The sequence below is a fragment of the Hyperolius riggenbachi genome, chromosome 1 (assembly GCF_040937935.1).
Source record: "Hyperolius riggenbachi isolate aHypRig1 chromosome 1, aHypRig1.pri, whole genome shotgun sequence".
Taxonomy (NCBI): Eukaryota; Metazoa; Chordata; class Amphibia; order Anura; family Hyperoliidae; genus Hyperolius; species Hyperolius riggenbachi.
The window spans coordinates 158,945,850-158,970,632 of NC_090646.1; the positions used below are offsets into that span (position 1 = coordinate 158,945,850).

General features: G+C 42.8%; 1 long non-coding RNA gene across 1 annotated transcript; it reads left to right on the plus strand.

Annotated features, from left to right (window-relative positions):
• Window positions 1-15,557: 15,557 nt before the first annotated feature.
• Window positions 15,558-21,386, plus strand: LOC137546565 (uncharacterized). The gene is made up of 2 exons (XR_011026289.1): window positions 15,558-15,686; window positions 21,025-21,386. It is a non-coding gene; the product is annotated as an uncharacterized lncRNA (long non-coding RNA).
• Window positions 21,387-24,783: the final 3,397 nt, after the last annotated feature.

Sequence of the window (24,783 nt, forward strand, 5' to 3'; positions counted from 1 at the left end):
TTCTCCGAGCTCTCCAACCAAACTTAGGTGGACTACGGTGCTGTTTTCTGGAGCACTTATACATCAAAGAAACAGTCAGAGGCTGATTTAGATGCAGGGAAGTTCAAAGGGTCATTAGCTCTGTATGTTTTATAGTTTAAAATACAAAGTGCGGCTTGTAATTGCAAGTATGACAGACTATGCAATGTTATAAAAAAGCTATATATCTAAAAATATGAGACTATTTTCTTTGTTACTAATGTTCTATCAATTATCAGTACTATAAATACAATTCATTATATCATACGTTTTTTTTTCGCTTCAGTGTCACTTTCAATAAAAGTTATTCAAAATCATAAAAGAAGAGATGGTTAAATAACTACATTGACTGGGCACCTGGTGTCAGAATTGTTCAACACATGAACATGATATCAGACCCTCAAGTGGATTCCAATAATTTATCAATCTGAATTGGTACGGGCAAGCAGCAGTAAAAGGAATACAGAGGCAGTGGCAACATATGCTGCATTAATGCTGTTACTAGAGATTATTCAATATGCTGTGAATTGCCAAATTGACTGAATGCTTTTGCTTCAGAGCAGGTGCCCTGATTGCATATTATGAACGGTTTTAACATAATTTATTTTAGTATTTATTCTGCTTTATAACCATGAATTGTATCAGGAAAAGTTAATAAAACTTCACCACTACCTCAAATAAATATACTAATAAATATATCTAAATATTTTCATTTTTTTATTACAGCAAAAATGGAGTAACTTACAGTGGGATGCGGAAATTTGGGCAACCATGTTAATCGTCATGATTTTCCTGTATAAATCATTGGCTGTTATGATAAAAAATGTCTGTTAAATATATCATATAGGAGACACACACAGTGATATTTGAGAAGTGAAATTAAGGTTATTGGATTTACAGAAAGTGTGCAATAATTGTTCAAATAAAATTAGGCAGGTGCATACATTTGGGCACTGTTGTCATTTTATTGATTCCAAAACCTTTAGAACTAATTATTGGAACTCAAATTGGCTTGGTAAGCTCAGTGACTCCTGACCTACATACACAGTGAATCCAATTATGAGCGGGGCCGGCCCTAGACTTTTTGCCGCCTGAGGCAAATTTAGAAAAAAATTGACGCTGCCCCCCCCCCCCCCCCAGGGGGCCGCCGAGCCGGAGGGGTAGCGGGCTGGACGGGGGTATTGGGCCTAGCGGTGGGTCCCCCGATCTGCGCTCCCCTCCAGCTGTAAATAGGGAGCAGCTGATGCACAATAGTAAGAGGCACGGGTGGGGAAGACTCACCTTTTCCACGTTCCAGCGTGCGCTCCACTGACGTAACTTCCTGCATCGCCGCCCACTGTATTGTAAGTGGACGGCGATGCAGGAAGTGACATCAGTGGAGCGCACGCTGGAACGTGGATAAGGTGAGTCCTCCCCGCCCATGCCTCTTACTATTGGGCATCGGCTGCTTCCTATTTACAGCTGGAGGGGAGCGCAGATCGGGGGACCCAGGCGAGGGAAGGGGGGGTCCGACCCCCCTCCCCACCGCTAGGCCCAATACCCCCGACCTGCCCGCTACCCCTCCGGCTCGGTGCCCCCCCCCCCCCCCCGCACCCACAGACGGGCGTGTGCTGCCCCTAGAAGTTTGCAGCCTGAGGCAAAAGTTTCACCCCGCCTCATGAGCGGGCCGGCCCTGATTATGAGAAAGAGTATTTAAGGGGGTCAATTGCAAGTTTTCCTCCTCTTTTCATTTTCTTTTTCAGAGTAGCAACATGGGGGTCTCAATACAACTCTCAAATGACCTGAAGATTGTTCACCATCATGGTTTAGGGGAAGGATACAGAAAGCTGTCTCATAGATTTCAGCTGTTTGTTTCCACAGTTAGGAACATATTGAGGAAATAGAAGACCACAGGCTCAGTTCAAGTTAAGGCTCGAAGTGGCAGACCAAGAACATTTTTGGATAAACAGAAGCAACGAATGGTGAGAACAGTCAGGGTCAACCCACAGACCCGCACCAAAGACCTACAACATAATCTTGCTGCAGATGGAGTCACTGTGCATCATTCAACCATTCGGCGCACTTTACACAAGGAGATGCTGTATGCAAGAGTGATGCAGAAGAAGCCTTTTCTCCGCCCACAGCACAAACAGAGCCGCTTGAGGTATGATTAGGCACATTTGGACATGCCAGCTTCATTTTGGAATAAGGTGCTGTGGACTGATGAAACTAAAATTGAGCTATTTGGGCGTTATGCGTGGAGGAAAAATAACACAGCATTCCAAGAAAAACACCTGGTACCTACAGTAAAATATGGTGGTGGTTCCATCATGCTGTGGGGCTGTGTGGCCAGTGCAGGGACTGGGAATTTTGTCAAAGTTGAGAGACGCATGGATTCTACTCAGTATCAGTAGATTCTGGAGACCAATGTCCAGGAATCAGTGATATAGGTGAAGCTGCGCTGGGGCTGGATCTTTCAACAAGACAACGACCCTAAACACTGCTCAAAATCCACTAAGGCATTCATGCAGAGGAACAAGTACAACGTTCTGGAATGGCCATCTCAGTCCACAGACCTGAACATAATTGAAAATCTGTGGTGTGAGTTAAAGAGAGCTGTCCATGCTCGGAAGCCATCAAACCTGAATGAACAAGAGATGTTTGGTAAAGAGGAATGGTCCAAAAAACCTTCAACCAGAATCTAGACTCCCATTGGAACCTCCAGGAAGCATTTAGAGGCTGTAATTTCTGCAAAAGGAGGATCTACTAAATATTGATTTCATTTATTTCTGTGCCCAAATTTACGCACCTGCCTAATTTTGTTTAAACAATTATTGCACACTTTCTGTAAATTCAATAAACCTCATTTCACTTCTGAAATATCACTGTGTGTCTCCTATATGATATATTTAACTGACATTTTTTATCGTAACAACCAACAATTTATGTAGGAAAATCATGAAGATTAACAAGGTTGCCCAAACTTTCACATCCCACTGTATCTGACTATTCTCTCCCCCCTGAGCCAAACCAACTGACATGACTCGGGAGGAGAACCCACAGGATGACAACACAGTGGCCTCTGGAAGGATGGATTTAAAGAATTTCTTCAAAAATCTGTCAATATCATCTAAGACGAATAAAGCGGTGGTGGGTGCACAAGTATTGGAAAAGTGAATCAGGCTCGGAAGAAGCACCGCCATGCGAAATGGCCGTTAGGCTACCTGTTTTTGCCCTGTACCACTACCCACCGCCCTCCACCTCTAAAATGGTAGGACATGTATCTTATCCAGAAATACCAACTCTTGTCACTATTGCACCAGCTGTTTGCTTGTGACTTATGCACCTACCATTGAACACAGCAAGTCCACATGTCATGGTTTCGTACTATGCTTGGATATTGAATAAATTTGAAATTACTGCAGTGCCTGATGGAACGTGTTTCTTTCTTGCCGATCATTTAACTTCTTGCCGCCCGCGTCATGCCAATCGGCGTGGACGCGGTGGCAGCCCCAGGACCGCCTAACGCTGATTGGCGTAAGGTCCTTGGGGCAGGGATTGCATCTCCGCATGAATGATGGAGCAGAGCTCCGCCATCAGTCTCCCAGCAACGATCACCGCTTGGAGACTGTTAAATGGCGAAACCGTCGTCTAATAGACCTGTAGAGCACTTTGATCTAAGGCAGCACGGTACTGGGGACAGCCATGTGACACGGCTGTCCACTCCATTGGCACAGGGGTGATCCGCTGTGGTAGGCTGGCGTGGGAGGGAGGGATTAGTGAAAAAAAAGACACATTTTTTATACAAAAATAAAACAAATAAATATTTATAAAAAATAAAATAAACACTGGGGGAGCGATCAGACCCCACCAACAGAAAGCCCTTCACTTGTGTGCTGTGTTGTGTGGCCCTGCAGCGAGCCCTTAACGCTGCAGTGGCCCTTTTTGTGAAAAATGGCCTGGTCTTTAACACTGCGGTTCTCAAATGGTTAATAATGGAAATTGCCTGACTGTGCTGCTGATCCTCTGCCTTTAATACTTTTATCCATAGACTCTGAACAAGAATACAGATCAAGTGTTTCTGAAAAAAAATCTGCCCAGATTAGCTACATGCTTGTTTCAGGGGTGTGATTCAGATATTAACCAGAAACATCAGCAGGACTGCCAGGCAACTGGTATTCTTTAACGAGAACCTGAACTGAAAATAAAAAGTCAAAATAACCATACACAGGTCATACTTACCTCCTGTGTAGTCTATTCCTCAATCTCTTTCTCCTCTCCTGCGTCCCATTTGTCCACTGTGATGAATGGATTTCTCAGTCCTCCATTTTAAAAATGGCCATTACCCCATAACAGCTTCCTGGTCAGCACACTGTTAAACTGTAATATCGCCCACTTGAGCCATAGGGAAACATGGACATTACTTTATACATTCAGTTGTAACTGACAGCTGCTGATATATAACTGACAGCAACTGGTATGTTTCATTTCTGACAAAATATTGTCAGAACTGGAAGGGATCACTGTAAGAAGAAAATGGTGAGCTTCTGAGAGGAACTGACGGTGAGGTTAGTATGTAATATCCATTGGCAGCTACGTCATACTACACTACATGTGTTTAGTTCAAATAATTTTCCTCGCTTCAGGTTCCCTTTAAAAGGAAATAAATATGTCAGCCTTCATGTCTCTCATTTCGAGTTCCTTTCAAAAGGCTTTACTAAACTGAAGGGTTGCTTTTTGCAACCATAAAGTTTACCTGTATCTGGGAAAAATGAGTAGTTTGATTTAAAAATTGCAGGAAACATATGTACTGCTACGTTTGCATTTACTTCTTTGGGAGAAAAAAAGGGCAATTGGTGTATTTTAACTTGGATTTTTTTTTTTAGGTTACTTAGGAGTGATTTTATCAATATGTATAAATATGGTAGGGTCAACATAAAGATGTGCTAGCTGAACTTTATATTAGAAAGACTATACAAAAAATTAAGTTCAGCATGTCTAGTGCTGACAAATGACTATACTGTGTTCCTTTTTTTTCTCTGCCAGAAAGAGTTAAAAATCAGGTATCCTACTTCTGTCTGGATCAGGGCTGTGTCGGACCGTAGCGTATCCCTCACTGATAATGAATTACAGAAATACTGTAAATACTTTCCTGGCAGAAAATGGCTTCTGAGAGCAGAGGAGAGATAAAAAGGATCAATAGTTCATCGATGGCATACTTCAAGGAATGTGTCATTGAGCTGAGACAATGAAACAGTAAAAACGTAAAAAGTACATTATTACACTAGTTGATGACCAGCAGGGTGGGTAGTAGGGGGATTTTATTTATTGATTTATATTATTGATTTTTATTGTTGCATAGTATTTTTTAATTACCATGTATGGTGGAGCTCTCCCCTTTAAAGGTGATGGGCGAAGGCGTCCCGTTGTTAGGGAAACAATAGGGGATACTGCTCACATAATACCTTGTGTATTTCGCCATACGCATAGGAGGGAAGGCATATGAGGAGAGTGGACATCTATCTGCATCACACAAATGGCGTATAAGGAAGGCGGACACTTGTCAGCATTACACACATGGAGCTGGAGGACTACGGAGGGTGGAGACCTCCTCGCTATGCGGAAGAGCGCGGTTAGGCAGATTACATGAAGGGAGGGGAGGCGCCTAGCATTGATCAGTAGCCAACTCACGAGTCAGACTCTGAGGCCCTGATGACGAGTCACGTTGTAATGAAACATGTAGGGTGGAGTGTGACATGGAAGGAGATACACACACACTTTTGTTATCGGGCTGGTATCCTGAGACCATGGAGCATGTTTTAAATGCGCGGACAGAGAGACAGGTGAGAAGCCTACCAGTGGCCATCAGACAGGTGAGAGCCTGCCAAAAAACTCTGAGCTGTGTAATCCGTCTGCAATCTGTTAGTGCAGTTGCTTTTTAAATACATTAAAGATAAACATTTTTACACTATCTGGAGCTCTCTTTACTCGGAGGTTATGTTGTTGATTATATATTGAGGTATATTGGAGGTGACTACGCTTGGATACAAGCCTTGCCAGAAAAGTGAGAAACAGCCAGGAAGTGTCCCAAAGCATAGATAGAACTGATCCTAGGTCTTAGCAGCCAGTGAGTGCCCAACTACCGGGTGTGGTGGGGGCTATTGTCTATCATCTTGGACAGTATACAGGAGAAGAGAGCACACAAGTGGTTTTTACAGTGGACTTTAATGTGGACTGTGATAGAAGTAAAAGATATATGCATACATGCAGTTCATGTATGAAGTGTCATGAACTGCATTCCCATTCATTGATCTCCGGGCTTACAGGCGGCGACACAGGAGCGTGCAAGCTCGTGCGCGATTGGCCACAGAAGCGCACAGCATGGCAGCAGCCTTTTGGACGTAGCAGCTACATCCAAAAGGCTAAAGTAGTTAAGCTTTGTACTGCCCGACGGCTCCCGCAATGTCCCCTTGACAATGATTGTCAGCGACGCCTCTTCCTGTCGGCGGGTTAAAGCGCGAGGTCATGCGAGGTACACGGTGGCGTGAGCAAGACTTCTGCGATTGTGGTATTTTGCACGGTGTCATTAGGGATCTCAATGATCTGATCCCCTGTGTTGGTCCGTCATCATTGGCGCGACGCTAGGCGACATTCACGATCGTGCGCCTGTACCCCTGACGTCATTTGAAAATCATCGATCGTTGGGAAAATCATCGGGAAAATCACCAGCTGGGTATGCAGCATTGGACAGATGCTTTAACTACCTGTTAAAACAAATCAACTGTGGCCAGGTTGAAATTGCTTATTCATTGGTTTATCCTGGTGGTGCAGAGTCAAGTGTGCGTTCAGCCAGTCACAAGCATGCACAACTCAGCTCATTGCTGTTTCCAAAATATTATAATCTATACCCTGACTAGAGGGAAAAGCTGTGTGTGTGCGGTGGTGGTTGGGGGGTATTGCATAATTTCCATGGTTTATTATGGTTTATTGCATAGCAATAAATGGGTTTGTACAAAGGTGGAGACAATAGGTTGATAGAGTAGAGAGATATTTAAAGGACCACTATCATGAACAAAGTAGGCAGTTAAAATCTGACAGAACCGACAGGTTTGGGGCCAGTCCATCTCCTCATGGAGCATTCTCAGGGTTTTCTTTGTTTTCAACAGCATTTCCTGAACAGCAATTTAACTGCCAAAACAGTAAGATACCAGCCAGCCTCCTACTCACTTGCACACTATTTTGTCAGTTAGACTTTGCAACTGCTTTTCAAGAAATCCTGTTGAAAAGATTTCATACACTAAATTTAAATTTAAGTTTTGAGCATAATTTGCCATAATTTATCAGATATCATGAAACAGGTTTGCACTGGATAAGTATTATTAGTTTTTTAAGTCCATTTTAGTGTGCATAAGGTATATTAGATTTGTTAACTAAAGTAAATATTGTTCTGCAGTACATTAGCACAGCTCTTTAACTAATGTATACATAATGTGAGCAATTTTTTTTTTTGCTTCCTGTAACACGTCTAGGTAATGTGGCACATTCATTTTATGTGGCCAGAGTGTTGATGGGACATGAAATGCAGTGTACTGTGGAAGTGAAATTGCTCAAGCCATGTAAAAGCACATTTTATTTGGCTATATAATCTCCTTTTTTGGCAGGCTCACATCTCAGTTCAGCCTTTATATCACATACATTAAAGTACATCCAAGACATGAACAGTTCCCAAAAGCTACAGCTGGGGAAATTATAATCCTATGGTACTCAAATAAGGTAGTGAAGCAGTGACCAATATTTGCACTATTATATGTGAAAAAGTCAAATTATTGTACAGAATCATGATCAGTTTGCCCCATGTGTGGGGGAAGATAAGTATTGCTTTTAAATAACGCTGTTCTTGCTCTTACATTAAATAGTGTCTAATTCTTCTGTGTTTATGCACTACATAAATGTAATTTAGTGTTGTTTATTTTTCCTAGACACGTGCAGGGTGGAATGGCTTGCCAAATAAGGGTTTTAATTCACTAACGTTTGATAGTGGCTGAACAGAACAGCATAGAACTATATGCTTACAGAGCCTTGTTAATATGCAATTAATTTATATTTAAAGAGTATAAATAAATCTCACATGAGGAAAAAAGGGCTGCGCTCAGCCATTCCCTCAGCCCTCCTAGCAAATGTTCGCTCACTACCCAATAAGCTGGATGAACTCCGACTCATCAGCGACAAGCGGGAGTTCGGCAGAAACACCCCGGTCCTCTGCTTCACAGAGACTTGGCTAGATGAGGGCATTCCTGACAACGCCCTACTGCTCCCGGGCTTCAATCTCATCCGTGCGGACCGCGACCACTCACTCTCAGGAAAAAAGAAGGGCGGCGGGGTCTGCTTTTACATCGATACCTCATGGTGTCCTGACACCTCGCTGTTAACCAGGAAATGCACCCCTGATCTCGAGCTCCTACTAGTCAACTGCAGACCGATCTATTCACCCAGGGAGTTCTCCTCCTACGTTCTAGTGGGCGTATACATCCCACCTGATGCTGATACTAAAAACGCAGAACTGGACCTTAGTGATAGCATCACACAGTGGGAGACAACCCTTCCAGACTCCTTATTCATCGTTATGGGCGATTTCAACAAGGCTAACCTCCGTCGGGAACTGCCACGTTTCCACCAGCACGTTGCCTGCCCCACCAGGAATGCCAGCACCCTGGACCACTGCTACACGGTCCTGGAAGATGCCTATAAGGCCACCTCTTGGGCAGCACTGGGCTCATCTGACCATAACCTCATTCATCTGATCCCCACCTACAGGAGACAACTGGAATCAACAAAACCAGCCCTAAATACCGTAAAGGTGTGGTCAAATGAGGCAAAAGACCAACTCCAGGCCTGTTTCGAGTGCACTGACTGGGAGGCTCTGGAAACACCTAACCTGGATGAGTGGGCGGACACTGTCACATCCTACATAAGTTTTTGTGAGGAATCCTGCATTCCCTCAAAGTCCTTCAAAATCTACCCAAACAGCAAACCCTGGTTTTCCAGCAAGCTACGACAACTACGAAAGCGCAAAGAAGCTGCGCACAAGTCAGGCTCCCTAGAGGACTTTAGGATAGCAAGGAACTCCCTCAACAAGGAGCTGAGAGCTGCAAAAAGGGAGTACGCAGGAAAGGTAAGGGAGAACCTCAGCTCAAGGGACCCACGGGCTGTTTGGAAGGGGCTCAAGACGGTCACAAATTACAAGCCTGCACCTCACAATGTAACACCAAACTCAGAGCTAGCTGAGGAACTCAGCAGCTTTTACTGCAGGTTCGAAAACCCAACGGACTCGCAGGGGCCCCCTGCACCCTCTATCCTCCTCCCTGCAAGCACAAGCCTTCCCCCTCCAGCGGTGAGTGAGGATGAGGTGCTGCACCACCTGTCCATGCTAAACACCAGAAAAGCCTCGGGTCCAGATGGTGTGTCTCCAGCCTGTCTGAAAGCTTGCGCACAGCAGCTGACCCCCATCCTCACTTCCATATACTCCAAGTCCCTAAGGGAAGGCAAGGTCCCTTCATGCTTCAAAGAGTCCACCATTATCCCTGTTCCAAAAAAACAGGGGGCTCGAGACCTAAACAACTTCAGACCAGTGGCCCTCACTTCTGTTGTCATGAAAACTTTCGAGAAAGCGGTCCTAGCCCTTCTTAAGCACTCCACTCTGCACCGCCTGGACCCACTCCAATTTGCGTATAGAGCAAATAGGTCCACGGATGACGCTATCAACATCTGTTTGGAGTTCGTTACAGACCACCTGGACAGACCGGACTCATATGACAGAGTGCTCCTCTTGGACTTCAGCTCGGCATTCAACACCATATGCCCACGGATACTGCATGATAACCTAGTGGAGCTCGGTGTCCACCCCACCCTCCGCTGCTGGATCAGGGATTTCCTTACGAATAGGTCCCAAACTGTGAAACTTGGAAACATAGCATCCAGCCCAAGAACAACCAACACGGGAGCCCCACAGGGATGTGTCCTGTCACCTTTTCTGTTTTCACTATACACCAACAACTGCACATCCAAAGAGAACTCCGTCAAAGTCATCAAATTCGCAGATGATACCACAATTGTTGGCCTTGTTAGGAAGAACGATGAACGGGCCTACCTCCAGGAGGTGGATAGAATCAGCCACTGGTGCAAGGAAAACAAGCTAGTGCTCAATAATACCAAAACTGTGGAAATGGTTATTGACTTCAGAAGGCGGAGCACCACCACCCCCCGCCCGATCCATATTAATGGGTCTGAAGTCAGTAGAGTCTCCAGTGTCCGTCTCCTGGGCACGACCATCACGGACGATCTGAGCTGGAAAGCCAACACCATCTCAACCCAAAAGAAGGCCCAGCAGAGACTCTTCTTCCTGCGGCAACTAAAAAAGTTCGGTATGGCCCACGAACTCCTAAAGTCCTTCTACTCTGCCACGATCGAGTCTGTCCTCTGCTCCTCCATCCTCGTCTGGTACACTGGGGCCACAACCAGCGACAGATACAAAATCCAGAGGGTCATCAGAGCTGCAGAGAAAATAATCGGGAAACCCCTTCCCCCACTGGATCTCATTCATGAGGCCAGGATGTGTTCCAGAGCAACAAGGATTGCAAACGACTCGACGCACCCAGGCCATCGCTTCTTCAAACGGCTCCCGTTGGGGCGCAGATTCCGGGCCATCCCCACCAAGACATCAAGGCACAGGGACACTTTTTTCCCCACAGCAGTGAGACTCTTGAACTCTGTACGAGCCCCTCGGGGTCCCCCGCCACCCAGGGAGGCACCCACGTAGTCTGACACCAGTGTTAATACTAATGTTCTACTTCTCTCTGTGCTGCTCCTCTTGAAATGTCTCTGTATCTGCTGATGAGTTGCTTACTGTCATGTTGTTTCTTATGATTACTTTGATTAGTTTTTTTGCTGTATTTACTGCTCTCTTCTATTGTCAGTGTGTCTATGTAAACAAAGTCTAAGGTGTTCTGTGCTGCTAAAACCAATTCCGGGCACGACCCAAATCATGCTTGGCGAAATAAACGAATTCTGATTCTGATAACACATGTAGTAATGAGGATAAGGAGGAAAACAGGTTACTTTGGGCCCTTTCCCACTAGCTAGCGAAACTTGATTTCGTGCACACGTTATGACGCACGGCATACAGGAAATTGCGGTTTGACGCGCATCAGCATTGCTAGTTCTTAATTCACCCAACAGGAAACCGATTGCGTCCTATGAATTAAAGCTCCCAGAGGCGTTACAACGTAACGCTTTGGAACGCTTTGTTTAATGTGAACGGTAACATGAAAGTCAATAGACTTTCATGGTACCTTTCTTACCGCACTCTTGGTGCATTCCGTCAAAGCAGACGGAACAGCTCCTAGTGTGAAAGGACCATCTGAGAACAGAACTCTCTGGGCTCCTTGTGACCTCCTTGTGACCTCAATAACATCCTTTGGCAAAAATTATGGAATCCCTACTCTTGGAGGATGTTCAGTCAGTTGTTTTACTTTAGGGCCCGTTTCCACTATCGCGAATCCGCATGCGTTGCCCGCATGCGGATTCGCACAGTCAGTACAAGTGGATGGGACTGTTTCCACTTGTGCGTTTCCCCGCACGTTTTTCTGTGCAGAAAAAATCTGCATGGTAGGGCCCTCAGAATTCGCCTGCGTGTGGAATGCAGGCGAATCGCACGCAATGTATTTAATAGGGAAATCGCATGCGTTTTCCCCATGCGGTTTTTGCCGCGATTTCGCATGCGATTTCGCATAGGTATTAATGTTAATTTACACAGGCAGTGACATGGTTAAATTCGCATACAGCCTTACCTATGCGAAATCGCATGCGAAATCGCGGCAAAAAACGCATGCGGAATCGCACCCGCATGCGATTTGCCTGCGGTGATTCGCCGGCGATTCCGCAACGCTATAGTGGAAACGGGCCCTTTACAGTGAAGTAACAAAAACAAATAACATATAGTGATACAAAAAGTATTTTATCGAACAGATGAACATTCTGGTTTTGTAAAACTAACCTCAAAAACCTGTTGTAGTTAAAGGCACAACTTTTTTTGGGATCTAGTAAAGTAAAAAATATGGAATCATTCTTTGTTAAGGGGACAAAAATATGGTATCAAGAACCAAAAAAAGTAAAAACCAAACAAAAAAACCCCAACAACTCAGGATTAGCTATATTACTGCAGTGTATATATGCAATAGAAACACATTGCTTTTCTTTATAAAATCAGACAGTACTGGAGTTGTTAAAAAATTGCTAATGTCAGCGTGTGCACACATTTCCCCAACCTTTTATCAATCCTTATCATTATATGGAATGACTGAGGTGAGGGTAACAAAACCATTAACCTGCTTACGTCCGCCTAACGCCAATGGGCGTTAACAAGTAAATATGGCAACCTCCATATCCCTCATGCACAGCCCTGAAATTAAAAACTCTTGATTTTGGAGTTGCTAATGTGCTCGTCTTGTATATGGCTGTTCTCCAGCACATTAACAGGAAGGAAAGATTTCATAGATTGAATCAATTTCTATCACGGATATATGCAATGTTTTTAAAGCAATTTTTAGAAACATGTTGGAATATTCCTATAGGCAGCACATATAAAAGATAAAATTGATGTGGCTAACTTCATATTTCATCAGTATAACACCACCTCTATGTCAATATTAACTCTGGCATCCCACCAAGCCATATCTCCCCACTGTATGCAACAAATCTCGCCTCATTGGTCAGATTATTTTGGAGAACAGACTGGACCATCTGGGTACCACCATTTCCCTGCTCAGTTAACAAACTACAGCACACAGTGCCTAGTGGTTCTTTTGCAAATGGTCCAATCTGGTTGGCTTTTGTCATCCTCTATGTGAAAGGATTTATGTATGCTTCAATGTATACTCATGGATATTGATACCTATACTATATGCCTCGAAGAAGTGACCATTCATGGTCGCAAACGTGCATCGGTTTGCGCTGAATGACTCTACCGTGACGTATCTGTCTTATAAGACTTTTAAAATGATGTATTAAAACTTACACTTTATATTGAAAACTACTACACACACTTTAAATCCTCATTTCTCTCTGTATATTCACTTAAAAAAAATAAGATTTGATACATATTAAGAAAACAATATAATATAGATTAACCACTTCACCACTGAGGGGTTTTACCCCCTGAGCACCAGAGCAATTTTCACCTTTCAGCGCTCCTTCCATTCATTCGTAACTTTATCATTGCTTGAAATCGCAATGAAATGAACTATATCTTGTTTTTTCCGCCACCAATTAGGCTTTCTTTAGGTGGGACATTATGCCAAGAATTATTTTATTCTAAATGTGTTTTAATGGGAAAATAGGAAAAATGTGGGAAATTTTTTTATTATTTTTCAGTTTTCGGCCATTATAGTTTTTATATAATGCATGCTACTGTAATTAAAACCCATGACATTTATTTGCCCTTTTGTCCCGGTTATAAAACCGTTTAAATTATGTCCCTATCACAATGTTTGGCGCCAATATTTTATTTGGAAATAAAGGTGCATTTTTTTCAGTTTTGCGTCCATCCCTAATTACAAGCCCATAGTTTATAAAGTAACAGTGTTATACCCTCTTGACATAAATATTTAAAAAGTTCAGTCCCTAAGGTAACTATTTATGTATTTTTTTTAATTGGAAATTTTTTAATTTTTTTTTAATTACAAAAAAAATGGGGAGTGTGGGAGGTAATGAGTTAATTTTTTGTGTAACACTTATTTATTTCTATGTAAAAAATGCTTAGGGTGTAGTTTTACTATTTGGCCACAAGATGGCAACAGTAACTTTTTGTTTATTGCGACCTTCCGGACACTCGCAGGAAGTACTAGGAGGCTGTGAGTGTTAGCTAGGTGGGTGCTTCTAATATAGGTAGCCAGAATAGTTGCCCCCAGTATAGGTTAGTTAGGTAGGTGCCTGCAATATAGGTAGCCAGTATAGTTGCCACCTGTATAGGCTAGCTAGCTAGCTAGGTAGGTGCCCCCAATACAGGTTAGATAAGTAAGTGCCCCCAGTATAGGTTTGATAGGTAGGTGCCCCCCAGTATAGGTTTGATAGGTAGGTGCCCCCCCAGTATATGTTAGATAGGTAGGTGCCCCCCCCCCAGTATAGATTAGGTAGCTGCCCCCATCATAGGTTAGATTACATAGGTACCCCCCAGCATAGGTTAGATTAGGTAGGTGCCCCCCAGTATAAGTTAGATAGGTAGCTGCCCCCCAGTATAGGTTAGATTAGGTAGGTGTCCCCCAGTATAGGTTAGATTAGGTAGGTGTCCCCCAGTATAGGTTAGATTGGGTAGCTGACCCCCAGTATAGTTTAGATAAGTAGCTGTCCCCTCGTATAGTTTAGATTAGGTAGCTGCCCCCCAGTATAGGTTAGATTAGGTAGCTGCCCCCCAGTATAGGTTAGATTAGCTAGGTTCCCCCCCCCAGTATAGGTTAGATTTGGTAGGTGCCCCCCAGTATAGGTTTCATAGGTAGGTGTCCCCAGTATATGTTAGATAGGTAGGTGCCCCCCCAGTATAGGTTAGATTAGGTAGCTGCCCCCCAGCATAGGTTAGATTACGTAGGTGCCCCCCAGCATAGGTTAGATTAGGTGGGTGTCTCCCAGCATAGGTTAGATAGGCAGTGTCCCCAAGCATAGGTTAGATAAGCAGCATCCCCCAGTATAGGTTAGGTAGGTTCCCCCAACCCCCATAATGGAGGGGGGAGCCGGAGCCGCGGGGAGGGCAGCCCGACCTCTCCCTCCCTCTCCCCGGGCCGCCCTCCATGCTCCCCCCTCAGATGCAGAGTAAATAGCGCAGCAGGAAGCTCTGTACACAACTACTCACCTTCCTTTCCACTCGCTGCTGATCTCCTATCGGTATAGACGCTAATACACACACTGCTAAACAGGAAGCAGCGTGTGTATTAGCGTCTATACCGATAGGAGATCAGCAGCGAGTGGACAGGAAGGTGAGTAGTTGTGTACAGACTAGAGAGCTTCCTGCTGCACTATTTTACTGTGCATCGGAGGGGGGAGCACGGAGGGCGGCCCGGGGAGAGGGAGGGAGAGGTCGGGCTGCCCTCCCCACGGCTCCGACTCCCCCCTCCATTACAGCGCCCCCCTCCCAACAGTGCCAAGGGCGGCGGCACGGGCCGCACGGCCCTAAAATCGGCCATTGACAGGGACTTAACCATTCCTAAGCTCTCTGCACATTTCATCATATTATTTTTTTTCCCATCAATTGTAATTAAGAGTCTACACCCCCTCCCCCCCCAAGATTATCATGCTGTACTTAATCTTTTAAAGCAGAGAGGATGTTTTGAGTTTAGATCCACTTTAGGATTTATCAAAGGACTATTATGATGGAAAACTGTACAAATTAAAATACATATATTCCCATGCAAATAAGATGTACATTTGTCTACATGCATAAGATGTACATTTGAGTATAATGCATTGTAAATTACTTTTTCCTATGTATCTGTAACTTACAGTAGGTATATCTAATGGCTGTGAACTTTTTACCAACATGCTTTGGACTAGTACATCTCCTAAAGGAGAATTTCAAGACTCCCTCACCCTCTTGGGTTCTGTTCCAGGAATAGTCTTCTTTTAGAGGTGAAGTTTGCTATAAGGTTAGTAAAAAAGCACTTTGCTGTTATGGAGCACCTGCAGAAGAAATATGTTAAAAATAATCCAGGACAACTTAGATGTATTACAAAAAAATTCACAGTATATATTGCACATCACTGCCATTGCATGACTGCTATTTCACTAGAATTTTAATAATCTTCACTATGAACTGATAGGGCACAGGTGAGGGCTAATATAAGGAAAAAGGTTTATGAAAATGCATGCAGCTTCAAAATGGACCAATCAATCTAAACCTGGGTTTAAATTGATTCATTTTCAAACTGCATATATTTGCATAATAGTTTACATAAATTTGGAAGTATTTGCATCTCTTTGATGGTCCCTACGCTGTACTATGAACTGAAAGGAACACCAGAAAGTCCTCACATGCAGAAAACTTTAGTTTTAAATACATATGAAAACAAAAAGTGAAAAAAGTAAAAAAAAAACAAACCATATTTTATAACCTCATGCTAAAAGTATTAAACATACCATATTAATTTATGCTCAATAAATCAATATTCGAAAAGTGAAATGGCTGAGCAAACATTGAGTCCACGTACGGTACACCATATTCTGTACATGCTGCAGAACCTGCGTGATCACAGGGACTTTTCAATTCATTTATCTGAATTCTGGCATGCTTTTTGGAATGATTCTGCATCCTGTGACCCATGTGTTTTATGAAGTACATATTTTGGTTGACTAAACTAACTAGCACTATTATGTTGTTTGGACACAATTCAGCATTTCTGGTCAGTAACTCTTCTAAATTATCTGTATCCTGTATTATTATGCCTGATGGACATTCTGTTTAGTCAACCTTTTTGTTCAGTTTGAAAGAAAGGGGGAGAACCGAGAGCCCGATATGGTGTAGTATGTTAATGAGGTGATGTCTGGTGCAAACACACACAATGGTTATACTCACAAGGACGGGTCGCCTCCAAGGCAACCACTGGATAAGCAGGCGGGGAGAATTGTAACCTGACCCCGCTCAGGGTTAAGAAGTCGCTCTCTGTAGATAGAAGGAAATAGGGATACACCCCTCCACCAAGGGTGGACTAAACAATTATGTGGTATAACAACAGAGGGAGCAAAGTCGGTTCAAGAGCCAGATATAGCGCCTCTGACACAGGCGCTATATCTGGCTCTCGACCCGACTTTGCTCCCTCCAAAAATTGTTTGCCTGAAGAAGCGGGACTGTTACCCGTGAAACGCGTTGCACTTTTGGAGCTCATAATAAATGTTACTTTAAACTTGAAGTAACCTGCCCGTTGTCTGGCCATTTTTTCAGAAGGGAGGTGAGTCCACCCACTTCCCCCTTTTTAACAATTTTAACTAATTTTACTCTACTTGGCGCCTCTGTTGTTATACCACATAAAACTTTTTGTTTAGTCTTGACTACACAGTTATGATACTTCAATATTGAGAAGGTCTGTTTTGAATTTTTAGTATGATACTATTAAAACTGATGTATAAAAGCATACTGTGTGACCTGCAAGTGACATGGTGACATAGTGACATGGTGAGCTAAACATGGTTATATGTAGTCCTACTAAGAAATTGTCTGAAGTTAATTTCTGTTTTTCAGTGCACGACAAGTTAAAGGACCACTGTCGCGAAAAAAGTTTTTCTGTTTTTCAGTGCAGGACAAGTTAAAGGACCACTATCACGAAAAAAGTAAGCAGTTAAAAGCTGACAGAACCAACAGGTTTTAGACAAGTCCATCTCATCATGGGGGATTCTCAAGCTTTTCTTTGATTTTAGTAGCATTTCCTGAATGGCAGTTGCTAAGTCAAACTGCCAAAATAGTGTGCAAGTGAGTAGGGAGGCAGGCTGGTATCTTACTGTTTTGGCAGTTAAACTTCAGGAAGTGCTTCTGAAAACAAAGAAAACCCTGACAATTCCCCATGAAGAGATGGACTAGTCCAAAACCTGTAGCTTCTTTCAGCTTTTAACTGCTTACTTTTTTTGCAATAGTGGTCCTTTAAAAAATATATATTTTTTATCAATGTAAATGAGCTTGTTCAATTCAAACTGGTTTCCTGAAAAGTAAACAGAATCCAAAGCAGCTGAGATGCAGTGAGATAAGGCAACTGATTAAGTTTCAGTCCTAGAAAGTTCAATGGGCCATTACTTCTATTTGTGTTTTAAACCAGAAAGGCAGATTGGTTGGCTCCTGTTCAGAAAGAAGAAGCCTAACATGAAGCCATTAACTGAATGTTTAGGGGTTCACCCTAAACATTTAGGGTTCACCTCCTTCACCTCCACCAAACTACCTGTGACCTGGATGCTGGCCCAACACAGTTCATGTTGAACTTCCCCGACCAGTTTGTACCGGTATTCCTCAAAATTGTAAACTGTTCCTTACAATCAGGGATATTTCCTGCTTTACTGAAGGAATCAATCATCAGGCCTCTCCTCAAAAAACCCAGATGCAATGACCAGCTACAGACCTGTCTCTAATCTTCCCTTTCTGGGTAAGCTAATTTAAAAAGCTGTATACCTCCAGCTAGAAGCCAAAATCCTACGCAACAACAGTTCTGACCCATTCCAGTCTGTCTTCAGGAAACATCACAGCACTGAAACTGCCCTCATCCAAATATGCAACCACCTGCTCATGGCAAGAGACAGAGGAGAGTGATCCATCCTGATACTGCTAGACCTTTCTGCAGCCTTTGATACAGTTGAAGATGACATCTTGATAAGCAGACTATAGGAATACTGCAGCATTGATGGCAGAGTTATTCAGTGGTTCCAATCCTTCTTTAGTGACAGAACCCAAAAAGTGTCTATGGGGCCCTTCTACCTCTGTACCACTTAAGTATGGAGTGCCCCAGGGCTCAATCCTTTCTCCCCTGCTTTTTACATGTTACCGCTTGCAAAACGAGTCCAAAAACATGGCCTGACATAACACTGCTATGCTGAAGACACTCAACTATATCTTTCCTTCTAGCCTGGTGTAACAGACCCAACTCCAACTATAAACGTCTGCTTAGGCGAACTACAGCAATGGATGAGTGACAACTGGCTGAAACTAAATGCAGTCAAAACTGAAGTCCTTCTGATCGGAGGTCAGCGCATGACAACAAAACAACTTAACTTGCAGTCTTCACCACTGGGAATAGGAGGCACGGATCTACACAGCTCTGATCATGTACGTAGCCTGAGAGTTATAATTGATGGGGATTTAAACTTCAGAACTCACATCTCTGCTGTGGTGAAATCATCCTATTTTAACCTGAAGAACATCACAAAAATCAAGCACCTCATCCCCCCAGAAGATCTGCCAACGTTAGTTCATGCCTTCATTACATCCCGACTGGACTACTGCAATGCTCTCTACACTGGCCTTCCAAAAAAGGACTTGTACCACCTAGAGCTGATACAGAATACTGCTAACCAATCAACCCCGTCACATAACGCCAGTCCTGCACTCCCTTCACTGGCTACCTATAAAATGGAGGGTCCTATTCAAGATCGGTCTACTGACATTTAAATCACAAAATAATCTGTGCCCTGAATACATGAAATAAATGTTACAGCTGCGTAGCAATCCCTGCAATCTCAGATCCACAGGTTCTAATAATTTAGTCATACTCAGAGTCCACTTGGAAACTTTTGGTCCCAGAGTCTTCTGTCATGCTGCCCCTACGTTTTGGAACTCCTTACCTCAGCAGATTAGGACAGCTCCATCCCTGGACGTGTTTAAATCCAGACTGAAAACCCACCTGTTCAGTTTGGCATTTGCAGAAATATAACTTTTGTTGTGTGAATACTTCATCCTACTACCAACTATTGATTCTGAGACAGCCTAAGCACTTTGAGTCCTATGGGAGAAAAGCGCTATAGAAATGTTATTGTATTATTGTATTGTATTGGATTGGATTGTATTGAATGTAAAAAGAAGAGATTTTATGTTTTGTGTGTAAGTTTATTTTACTTCAGGTTTACTTTAAATCCATATTTTCAACGTTTTGCATATTCATGTTTTTTTCCAGAAAAAAAACAAAAAACAGAAACAAATTAAGTTTGAGGGCTTATTGGTCCAGTGCAACCTTATTTTCCTTTTTGCAAATAAAGATTGCAAACTTCTTCCACATAAAAAGAGACCTTTTCTTACAGAATAATATCTGGGTTTGCTGGATTATGCATTCCATCCAATAGCCTCCAGTTTTCTCCAACCTTAAAGGAGTCATCAGGGAAATATAAAGAAATGAGCTTTACTCACCTGGGGCTTTCTTCAGCCCCTTGCAGCTGACTGTCCCACGCTGTCACCTCCGCTCCCCGCTGCTGTCCCACTCTCGCCGCTCGGTGATCAGGCCGACCTCGGGGTCAGCCTTACTGCGGCCACGTGAAGCGCTGCTGTCAATCATGGCCACGTGGGACGTGGTGAACTGCGCAGGCGCAGAACTACTGCGCCTTCGCAGTTCGCCTCGAGAGCGGGACAGCGACGGGGAGCGGAGGTGACCGCGTGGGACAGTTGGCTGCAAGGGGCTGGAGAAAGCCCCAGGTGAGTACAGCACATTTCTTTATATTTCCCTGATGACTCATTTAAGAAATTAAAGTCTTAACTGTATAAATTAAGGTTCACAGGAATAGGAAATACAGTGCACAAATAATGTACAGTAATTTTATCTTACTGATTTTGTTCACAGAGTTGTGGTCAATAATTCATACTTAAATAGTACAGCAATGAAGCTGGAGTACCACAAGGTTTGGTTTTGGAAATGTTGCCATTTCACGTGTTTTTGAATGATATTGGGGATGAGATGTTTTGCAAAGAATTATACAGAAGATGTCTTTGGCTTATAAGGTGTTCTTAACAAACTAAATCACTGGTCACTTAAGATAATTTCCGACATGGCCGATCTCCCGTTCAATCGTTTTGCTGCTCGATTCCTGATAGAAGCGAATGGAAAAAGATAAGAAAAACAAGCGGAAAATAAGAGAAACGACTGCAGAATCGAGCGGCAAAAACGATCGAGCGGCAGAAACGAACCATGTATGGCCAGCATACACACGTCTGATATTACTGAACGACTTGTCATTCAAACCGGTCGTTCGAATGACAGTTTGGCATGTGTACGAATGATCGTTAGACTGATAGCAGAAGTTTTGAGTGATCCGCTTGGCGGATCTGTGGACTAACTGTCGTTCAAACGACAGTTAGGTCTGTACGTGTGTACAAACGACTTGTTGTTTGAAAGTCTATTCATTTGACACTAATAGACTTTCAAACAACAAGTCATTTGATCTATGAAAACATATATAACCTTATCACTTGTAAACAATCAGTCCTGAAAAAAAAACTTTATACAAAATGTACCACTTCAACAGGACTCCTGATCAGACATCCACCGCTGTTCTGAATAGTCCCAAGAAATGTATGCCTCAAAAGAAAAAACAAACAGGAATATCATAGCATAGTCTGTATGCACTGGATTGCACCAAAAGCACCAACAGAGGCCTCCACATACGGTATTCCCATGTACGAAAAGAACACCCAGGATAGTAGGGTGCGATCCCACCACCTCCTGGAATTCTGCTCACCTGATGAGGTAGCTGCCCTGACCCACAGACAGCACCACAATCTCCAATGCAAATCCCCAGGCAATGCAGCTGCTTCCTGATGTCTTCACACTCCGATGCATATATTAGGAGAAAACCAGAACATATTCATTAAAGTGAAGAGAAACCGAGAGCCCAATATAGTGTAGTATGTTAAGCATAAATGAAGTAAAGGTTATCGTGAGAAAATTATACTCACAAGCATGGGTTACCACAAAGGCAACCACTGTATAGGCAGGTGAGGAGATTAGACCTGTCCTCACTCAGGGATAAGAAGTCGCTCTCTGTAGATGCGAAAGGGGGTAGATCACCCCTCCACCAGGGGTGGACACGGTATAGCAGTAGGAAACAGAGGCGCCAGCAGGATAAAAGCGGATAAAAACTTTAAAATTTTCTGGGAGGAAGTGGTGAGGCGCTACACCTGCTATTGCCAAAATTCTGTTTTGTCCCCATGTTTATTGCCTGATGAAGCGGGCTGGGCCTGCGAAACGCGTTGCACTTTTTTGGGGTACTATTTAATAAATGTGATTGCTGCTATTCAGACAGTCTTTCGTGTCTGCTTTATGGAGGTAAGTCCACCACTTCCTCCCAGTTTTTATCCGCTTTTATCTTGCTGGCGCCTCTGTTCTCCTACTGCTAGAACATATTCATTGCACAACCTTCTTATAAATGTAACGGTCCTCCACCAATGATAACACCCAGGGATAATATATCTCCAACGTGCACTCTACAGGGTTCACCACCCACATCTGTGCCCATCACCACCAGGGACTAGGCTCACCTGATAATGCAGCTGTCCTATTGCTGACAGCAATATGCGCTTATATAAACATCCAATGTTCCCAGCAGTAATAATACTCCAACCCTTGTCCTGCAAACTGGAGGAGTCGTCAATGTGTAAAACCAGCGTTTTTTATTCAGAATTATAAACAAATCTACTCACAAGCCAAGATGTGTAAAAGCATTTAAAAGAGGACATGTCCTCGTGGTGTATACGATCACTTCCTGCCCACGCCACGCCCACACAGGAATTTCTGCTGTGAATAACGGATTCCCCAGCCCCCCGGTAGTGATTTGGTCGGGAAGGGGTTAGTGTAAGGCACAAAAGAGGAGGGAGGTTAGGGTTATGCCTATGGCAGTGTGAATGGGTTAGGTGTTGGAAATTAAAACGGAAAAATTCATAAGTGTACACTGAAAATCCGGTGCCCAGGAAAACGGGGCAAGTACACATTACTGTGCTGCTTTATCAATCCAGGAGCTATATTTTTGCAATTAGTAGTAAAATAATATCAAATGACTAAAAAGTCTTTGGCAGCGATACAAAATCATACTGTCAAAGCATCAGCCATCAGAACAGCCATACTCTCTGGAGGAGAGATAGCTGAGGCAAGCTGTCATATGCCTAGAAATATTCCAGCGGCCCTAAAACTAACACAATGCTATACACAGCGTTATTTACCGATAGATTGGCGGCAGAACTGCATAATATGCCTGCTTTGGTAATGTATTCATGATTTTTGATGTAAAGTTACAAAATCGCAGCTGAAACACCTCCTGGGAGAAACAAATGCTCTTTTGAGAACAAACTGTACATTTGTTGTTTAGCAAGAGCAATGTGGAGGAAACAAGAATTTATTCGATATAAGCATTTAATGCAGCTTTACTGAGAGGATGTCTCTGTAGCCAAACACCTCAAAGACTATTTCATGTAATGCAGGGATCACAGATGTTTTCAGTGTCTTATGCTGCCAAAATCTGTTTTATAGAAATGTTTATGCTTATAATAATGTGTTAAGTAGGATACATATTATTCTAACCGTATCCACTTACATTGAGACTGTACTGAGAAGTTCTGCCAGAACATGCTATTGTGAGCTATAAAATAGTAGCACACAGAGATGAAAAATTATAAATTCACTATACTCTGTTTTATCAGAAACATTTTTAAGGGTTACTCCACTCCAGTATAAAGATTGATGAAACATACACCCATTAGACAAAACATTAATACTTAATACTTACTAATACTTACTTTAACCTATTCAGGACTGAGGAAATTGAAAAAAAGGGGCTTAATCCAGCCCCTGGCAGCCAATGTGTCCTTCGCCATAGCTGCGGTGTCCCAGGATCCCCTCGGTTGGAGATGCCGACCTGGCAAGAACTACTGCGCCTGTGCAGAATGCTCCCAGCCGCTGCAGCGTGAGTGCGAGTGGCATGGCTGCGCGCTCATGCAGGCGCAGAAGATGCCAACCCGGCGAGGGATCAGCTGCTAGGGGCTGGATGAAGCCCCAGGTAAGTAGATGTTTTTTTTTATGTGCTCGGAAGTGTCCTTTAAGGACCAGAGCAATTTTTACCTCTTAGAGCTCCTCCCTTTCATGCGCCAATAACTTTATCACTACTTATCACAACAAAATGATCTATATCTTGTTTTTCTGCCACCAATTAGGCTTTCTTTGGGTGGTACATTTTTCTAAGAATGATTTTATCCTAAATACATTTTAATGGGAATTATAAGAAAAAAATTGAAAAATAAATCATTATTTCTTCGTTTTCGGCCATTAAAATTTTAAAACATTCTACTGTGGATAAAACCCACACATTTTGTTTGCCAATTTGTCCCAGTTATTGCAACATTTAAAATATTTTCCTAGTACAATGTATGGTGACAATATTTTATTAGAAATAAAGGTGTATGTTTTCTGTTTTGTGTCCATCACTAATTACAAGCCCTTCTATGCAAAGATAACAGTAATATACCCTCAAGGCATACATATTAAAAAAAAGTTTAGTCCCTACCTAAGGTAACTATTTATGTATATTTTTGAATTGTATTTTTTTATATGTAAAAGACATTTTTTAAGTAACTATAAGACACTGGGGAAGGTAAGGAGTTAATTTTAATTGTAAATTGATGTGTATTTATTAAACAAAAGTATGTTGGTGTAATTTTACTATTTGGCCACAAAATGTCCCCACTCATTAGCTTCCTGAGCAATTTGTATTCAAACAGGAAGTAATGCATGCAAGTGTAACTTAGTTTTTTACGATGACCTCTGGAATCTTATTGATGCCGGTGATCATTGATACTGCGTTCCATTTCTCTGATCTCCGGGCTAACGGGCTAATGGGCGGTGATGATAATGCGCATGGGAGCATGCACACAAGCAAGCGCAGCGGCGATCACGGCGCAATGCGCAATCTATGCCCCTGAGGCTAAGCTGAAGTTTTTAGAGGCATAGATATACTGTATGTACTTATGAGATAATTCATTTTATGTGTAGTATGGGTAATAATTAGAAAATTAGTAGCAAAGAAAAGAGTCTCATATTTTTATTTTTAGATACATACTGTAGCTCTATTTATAACATTGCATCATACTGTAACAGTTGCAGTTTTAAAACCACATTCTGGCCCATATGCAATTAACTTTTTCACCTAGGAGATAATGTTTTAACGTTAAAATACCTTTTCAGCACTTTGCAATCAAAAATGTACCAAAAAGTACATTAAAATATACTATCAAAATTA